This window comes from Oratosquilla oratoria, chromosome 3, assembly GCF_046742065.1.
Source record: "Oratosquilla oratoria isolate Oo_2021 chromosome 3, ASM4674206v1, whole genome shotgun sequence".
In the NCBI taxonomy this organism is placed as follows: domain Eukaryota; kingdom Metazoa; phylum Arthropoda; class Malacostraca; order Stomatopoda; family Squillidae; genus Oratosquilla; species Oratosquilla oratoria.
This window is the reverse complement of record NC_134779.1, coordinates 11131440-11138939: the sequence shown is the minus strand read 5'-3', so window position 1 is coordinate 11138939 and position 7500 is coordinate 11131440. Positions and strand designations below refer to the sequence as shown.

At 43.4% G+C, this 7500-nt stretch overlaps 1 protein-coding gene across 1 annotated transcript in view; it reads right to left on the bottom strand.

Moving 5' to 3' along the window:
- LOC143041574 (tektin-4-like) overlaps window positions 1-7500 on the bottom strand; it is a 61468-nt gene that overhangs the window by 51464 nt on the left and 2504 nt on the right. The window lies entirely within an intron of this gene.

Sequence of the window (7500 nt, the reverse complement as noted above, 5' to 3'; positions counted from 1 at the left end):
ATTGTAACCGAAGTCGTTTTTACTCAAATGAACTCTTAACTGTTGGCGCTGGTGAAGCACTGGGAAGTTCAGTGTGATAACCCTTTTGTCCGGACTAAAAGTATTCGGAGAGCGCAAACGCCCGCCAGGTTCTCGCCGACTAGGCAGAGATAAAGTTAATCGTAGGACTGTAACTTGTCAAGGTTCAAATCAAATACCTCTGGTTCAATCTTTAAAAAAGAAAAACTCTTGATCCAGTTCACAATCTATATCATCACCGAAATCTACTGTTATGTTAATTGGGTCATACTTCAGCACTCAAAAAAAAAACAAAACAAAAAAAAAAACATGGTTAGAGAACACGACCGAAAAATCACCTTGTTGGAGGTAACTTAAATTCATGATCGTTGTTTTATCCTTTCTTATGGTTTACATTACTTAATTATCGTATTATGAGTTGTAGTTTACCATAGCTTCTATATATATGGACATTCTCACGCCACTACATGGTGGGATAGACCTAGTAACTATGCAGTGAACACTGAAACAACTGGTTGTTTTAAGAGAAGATGAGATAGCTTTATGGATTGGGATGACAGGACATGGAACTGCATAGTGTAGGCCTTATGGTCTCTTTCAGTCTTCTCCAAATTTATGTTCTTATGTTATGTTCAGTAAAATCCAATGATCGTAGTAAAGTGGGGAGTCGGGTAAAGGATGTCACAGAAGGACTTATGATAGCATGGTACCAGTAAGTAAATCCGTAATCTATATCAGTATACCAGTTATAACTGTCAACAGCCGTACAGTCGCCAACCACACGCGCGGACACATTCGGATGTGTTTTGCTGATCTGAATAAAATCGAATGGCGTTGAACAGAAGGTCAGAGTAGGTCATATTTTTTAGAACTGTAGATAGTTGCCGGTGACTTGACCTGCTTGAGTCTTCATGTCCAATGGCCAATAGTGTATCTCTTCATACGTGTGTGATCGGCGTTTGGCTAGGCACGATGGGGACTTCAGCTGACGTTTGCCCTTGTCTCAATCCCCCATCAGATCCGATAACCTAAGTGCTGAAAGGACTTTGTATACAGACTGGAACACCATTCGGACACTTGGTAACAGGTGCGTCTTGAATGTAGAAGGGGTTTGGTTGAGGGTGAGAGTTGTGTGTGTGTGGGGGGGAGGGGTAAGTGAGTACAGGGTATAGGATAGTGATTTTCAACGTTGGGGCCATGGGGGGGCCCCCAAGGGAGCCATGGCAAGAATTTATGAGGGGGGGGGGCACGGCCTGTTGTTACAAAATACACATTTCTGTATCTGAATATAAAAGAAAAACATCCATCACTCCTTTTCTGGAAGAAGGTAATCGTGATGGTCTACTTTATAATGAAACAAAGGGTTTCTCTTTATCATCATTCTATTATTCTTATTATTACTATTATCATTATTATTATTATTATCATTGTTATTAACATTGTTATTATTATTAACATTATCGTTATTATTATTGTTATTATTATTATTATTATTATTATTATTATTATTATTATTATTATTATTATTATCATTATTATTATCATTATTATTACGATTATCATTATTGAACATTTTTAGAAGCTCTGCCATGGGATTCGAACCCTGACCCGTGCGTCCATAATCACGAGGCCAAGACGCTAGCAACCATGCTACATGGGATGGTTCAAAAGGACTGAACCAGTCCCCGACTACACTTCACGTAACATTGGTAAGAATATGACAGAAAATTTTGAAAGTAATAAAAAATATTTTGGAAAGAAATCAAAAGAGGAAGGGGAGGCGAACCAAGTAAGGAAGAAAAGGTAAAGGGTGCTGATGGAGAGATGATAATGGAAGAGAAGGCAGTGACAGGAAGGTGGGCGGAGTATTTTTGGGAGTTGCTAAATGTGAAGGAGGATAGGGAGGAAAAGGTAATTGCAGTGAGAAGCTCTAAGAAAATGACTATGGTGAGTGAAGAAAATGGAGGAGAAATAAGAAAATATGAAGTGAAAACAACTGTTAAGATGATGAGAACAGGTAAGGCTCCTGGGTTGGATGGATGCCATGCAAAATGTCTGAAAAAAGGAGGTACAGTTATAGTGTACTGGCTGGTGAGGTTATCTAATATTTGTTTAAGAGAGGGTAGAGTGCCGGAGGACTGGAGGAGTGCCTGTATAGTTCCACTTTACAAGGGAAAAGGGGACAGGTGTGAGTGTAGTAGTTTCAGAGGGATCAGCTTGTTAAGTGTAGTTGTGAAGGCTTATGGAAGGGTCTTGATTGAGAGGATTAGGAGAGGAACAGAGGAAGTAATTGGTGAGGAACAGTGTGGGTTTAGGACAGGTAGGGGTTGCGTAGATCAGATTTTTGTGGTAAGACAGATATGTGAGAAAGCTATAGGAAAAGGTAAGGATGTATTTTGGGCTTTTATGGATCTAGCAAAAAGTTATGGGTAGACAGGAAGGCACTGTGGCAGGTATTGCAAATATATGGGATAGGAGGGAAGCTGTTAAGAGCAGTCAAGAGCTTGTGTTAGGATTAGAAATGGAGAGAGTGATTGGTTTGAGGTAAAGGTGGGACTTCATCAGGGATGTGTTATGTCACCCTGGCTGTTCAATTTATACATGTATGGGGTGGTGCGAGAGGTAAATGCAATGGTAGTGGAAGGCCAACCAACCTTGTCTGTCTTTCTCTCTGTGCGGATAAATGTCTTGCTCTAATTACTATACAATTATTCCGACATATCCACCCTAACCCAACTTGCGAGGTGGTTAGATAGGATAGCTTTTGTTAGTGTTCGGAGTATTTTAGCCCATCTGCCCTTACTGCCCATCTACCCTCTTAACGGCGCGGCTTTCGGGGCTATTCGGCCACCGCGTCCACTAGACCAGTGTTTCTCAACCCTCCCAACTTTGTGGACCCCTTATATAAACTCAGTGGACCCCTTCATACGGGATTAGATAGGATAAAGTCATTTTACATTTGTATGTAAATTTTTTTAATAAAAGGTTTTCTTCTCACAGGAATTGATGTTCATTAACAACTGTTTCGATTGCACAAACATGACACAAATGAAATAAAAGAATTTTGTTTATATTTACGAGATGAAAAATAAAGAAACCTGTTGAATTCCCTATCCTACGAACCTCTTGGTAGGTTTCTGCGGCCCCCAGACATTATTACCTCGGTAGAATCCTCGTAGCGGCGCTTGGGTTCGGTGCTACCCTCGAGAGGTTAAGGTGATCGGGTGAAAATGAATAGACTTCCTCCTGCTCCTCTTCCTCCTCCTCCTCCTCCTATTCCTCCTCCTCCTCCTCCTCCTCCTCCTCCTCCTGCTCCTCTTGCTCCTCCTGTTCCTCCTGTTACTTCTCCTGCTCCCCCTCCTCCTACTCCTACTCCTCTTCCTCCTCCTCCTGCTCCTCTTGCTCCTCCTGTTCCTCCTGTTACTTCTGCTCCTCCTCCTCCTCCTACTCCTGCTCCTCCTCCTCCTCCTCTTGCTCCTCCTCCTCCTACTCCTGCTCCTCCTCCTCCTCCTCTTGCTCCTCCTGTTACTTCTCCTGCTCCTCCTCCTGCTCCTTTTCTTCCTCCTCCTGCTCCTCTTGCTCCTCCTGTTACTTCTCCTGCTCCTCCTCCTCCTGCTCCTCCTCCTACTCAACCTCGTGCTCCTCCTCCTCCTCCTGGTCCTTCTCCTGCTCCTCCTCCCGCTGCTCTTCCTGCTCCTTCTCTTCTTCCTCCTTATGCTCCTCTTCCTCTCCTCCTCGTACTCTTCCTCCTCCTCCTGCTCCTCCTCCTGCTGTTCATCGTGCTCCTTTTCTTCCTCCTCCTCCTCCTCACCCCTCTGCTCCTCCTCCTCCTCCTCCTCTTCTTGTTCCTCCTGCTCCTCCTCCTGCTCCTACATTGTGCTCGTCTTCCTCCTCCTCCTCGTGCTCTTCTTCCTCCTCCTACTTGTGCTCCTCTTCTTCCTCCTCCTTGTGTTCCCTTTCCTCCTCCTCCTCGTGCTCCTGTTCCTCCTCCTCTTCTTCTTCCTCCTCCTCCTCGTGCTCCTCTTCCATCTCCTCCTCGTGCTCCTCTTCCTCCTTGTGCTCTTCTTCTTCCTCCTGCTCCTCCTCCTCCTGCTCCTCTTCCTCCTTGTGCTCTTCTTCTTCCTCCTGCTCCTTCTCCTCGTGCTCTTCTTCTTCCTCCTCTTGCTCCTCCTCGTGCTCCTCTTCCTGTCCTCCTCGTACTCTTCCTCCTCCTGCTCCTCCTTCTGCTCCTCTTCCACCTCGTGCTCCTCCTTGTGCCCCTCTGTCTCCTGGAGGAGGTTTTCAATAATATTAAGCAACTCTTCCTCTGGGACTCGAACCCTTGACTGTATATCGTTTTTTTTTTATCACAAGACAAGGGCGCTACTGATCACGCTACGACGGGCATCTAAAAGGCACCTTTCGGAACTTGTTAATTAAATTCCCCAATACCAACTCAAAAGAATGTGAGACTTTCAGTAGAACATGTGCTTCAATGGTTGTGTGTATAGGTAGAGTGAACTGCAGGCGCAGAAACACGTCGACCTGGAACTTCTTGTCTCGTAGTGCATTTCCTTTTTCATCTTAGTCAACGGGCTATTTCATTTTCATTCATTTCCCTAGTACACAGTCCACCGTTAGAGAAAGAGTCATGAGAATGGAGGAGACCATAAGGCCTACACTAGGCAGTCTCATGTCCCTTACCACCTGTCATCCCTGTCTATAAAGTTGTCTAATCTTCTCATAAAACAGTCAATTGTTTCAGCACTCACTGCATGGCCAATGAGCCTATTCCATTCATCAACCGCTCTGTTGGTAAACCAGTTCTTGCTTATTTCCTCCTTAAACCCAAGTCATAGTCTTTGTGGGTTAATTCGTGATAAAAATAACTTTTGATAAAATCTTGACCCCTTCGCCACCGAGAGGTGTGCCGCGGAGATGAATAAAATCGCCTGACGGCAGACTGCATGGAAAGGGTGGTGCTGCCCGGTGCGGAAGGTGCTACGTCTTTCAGTAATGTTATGGGTGACGCAAGATGATTTGATTACAACCAACTCCATCCCTCTCGCCCCGAAGAGTGAAAAGAACTTTGAGAAGTTTAGGAATGTTGCATGATACTGGCCACCGGGTAGCGATTTGCTCAGTGCAGTTACTAGTGTGCCCTCGTACAGATTAATCTGTCCCTACAGTTGAATGGCCTTCATGGGATCTTGGGTGGCACCGCACTACACATTCACGACCCCGGCGTGGCAGCAGAACATGTTCCAGCGGACGGAAGGGGAAACTTAGAATGGGGTTCGCATAAAGGTGTGAGAATTCAACCGTCAGACCATGAATTAGGGGCGTTGGGGTAATTGCTTGGGGTTGCATGCAAGAGTGCCGTGTTACGATATGAAAAGAAGGTTTCGCATACCACAAGGGTGCTCAACTTAATGCAATGTTGCACTTGTGTCTGGGCGGAGGGTCCGCGGTGCAAGGAAATAGGCAAGAACTGGTTTACTAATAGACTGGTTAACGAATAGAATAGACTTAGTAACCACTTAGTGAGCATTGAAACAATTGGTTGTTTTAAGAGAAGATGAGATAACATTATATATGGGATGGCAGGTGGTAAGGGACATGGATCTGCCTAGTGTAAGCATTAGGGTCTCTTGCTGTCTTCTACATTCTTATGTTCTTAATGTTACATTTCATTCGAATGGTCACAGTGATTTAGCAAGGTTCATGTTTGAGGGAGTGATTGCTTACGGTCGCTTCACACTGGGCAGATTATCGTCAACTGTTGTGAATTTGAATAGCTGGAATAAGACTTCGCTTACAGTATTGTAAACCTCCCTAAGAATATCTCATCAAGGTGTTTAACGTTTGTATAGGTTTAACCTTTTTTTGGTTTTGGTTTTCGATATGTAAAGTTAATTTTACATTGGGAGTTAAGAAAAGGAACAAGATTATAACCAAAGTCGTTTCTGCTTAAACGGACATAGTTGACGGCGATTGGCCCAGTGTGAAGCAGCCTTTAGCCTTTTGGAGGACCTTGATCAGATGTTTATTCCCTTTACCGCCAGTTGATCTTATTTACCTGAGGGGGGGGGGGGAGTTGAAGCCCTTGAAGTCTAAGGCAGGTGTTCCCAAACTATTCCAGGTCGGTGCCCCATTGGCTTCCAGTTGGTTTCATAGTGCCCCCCTTATACACAGATGCGAACACACACATTTTTTTTCTTTTTTACTTCGACTTTGGACCACGTAATAAAGTTATGTATTCGTTTGTAATATTCTCATGTTAGTTTTAGCCTCTATAAACTGCATACGTGTTTATTTACCTTAATGTATATGACATATATTTTGTCATTCAGATTTTGGAAAAAACAAAAAGTTATTTATCAACTGCTCCAAATGCAATCCTGTCGATCCCCTTTTGTCCCAGGGGGGGAGGGGAGGTACCGTCTACTCTGGGAGCCAGGGGTCACCAAACTTTTTATTTTATTTTTTATTTTATTTTATTTTTTATCACAGCGGGTCAGATAACTGAATGATGAGCGCTGGCCGTATAGCCATTTTTTCAATACACATTGAATATTCTACTTTTTTCAATTTTAATTCTTTAATTTGTTTATTTATTTTTCATGTAAAGTGCGGCGGCAGGACGAATGGACTGAACTCACGGGCTGGATTTGGTGACCCTTGCTCTAAGGTATTAGCATGGCTTTGTCTCTATTACGAGACTGGCGTTGGTCTTCCTCTGTATTGCTTGGCCATTCGATCTCCCCTCCTTGGTCATTACTTACATTTTACTTCTTTGTTATAATTTTTTGTTCGATCAGAACCTGCACTCATGCACGAGATACAGTATCGCGTGTACTCTGATCACGAAAATCTAACCTCATTAGACGCCACCCGATACACGTAATCTCATCTATATCGATATCGTGGAAGTTAAAAAAAATCAGATGGGATATATTTTCGAATGAGAATACTATTATTCAAGTATCCTAGATACTATATATTCTATCGCGTGTCTGGTAGCCTCCGCCACAGTACGTATTTCTAAGTGTCTGAGATAAAAAGCATGTTTCTCTGAATTTGAAAAGTAAGATTTATGTGTCCCTGGCGTGTGCGACTGTGTTAGTGTTCTGTGTGCGTGTGTGGTGTGTGTGTTAGTCTGTGTGTGTGTGTGTGTGTGTGTGTGTGTGTGTGTGTGTGTGTGTACATATGTGTGTGAGTATGCGTGCATGTGTGTGTACGTGTGTGTAGATGTACGCTTGTATTTACTGTACCCTTTTGTATTTACTTCATTGCAATATACATAAATGGAACTATGCTCATAATGTTTCGTCTGATATCTACAATCAATCACACCCAGCTTTAGATTTATGGTTTTGGATGGAGATAGATCTTCTTTCAGACTACCCAGGGAACTGACGGAAAGCTGTATTCTACGTCATTTCGAACATGTAGTCTTCTTCAATTTATTTCCATATTCTCATGACGTCAATCCCCCCCCCC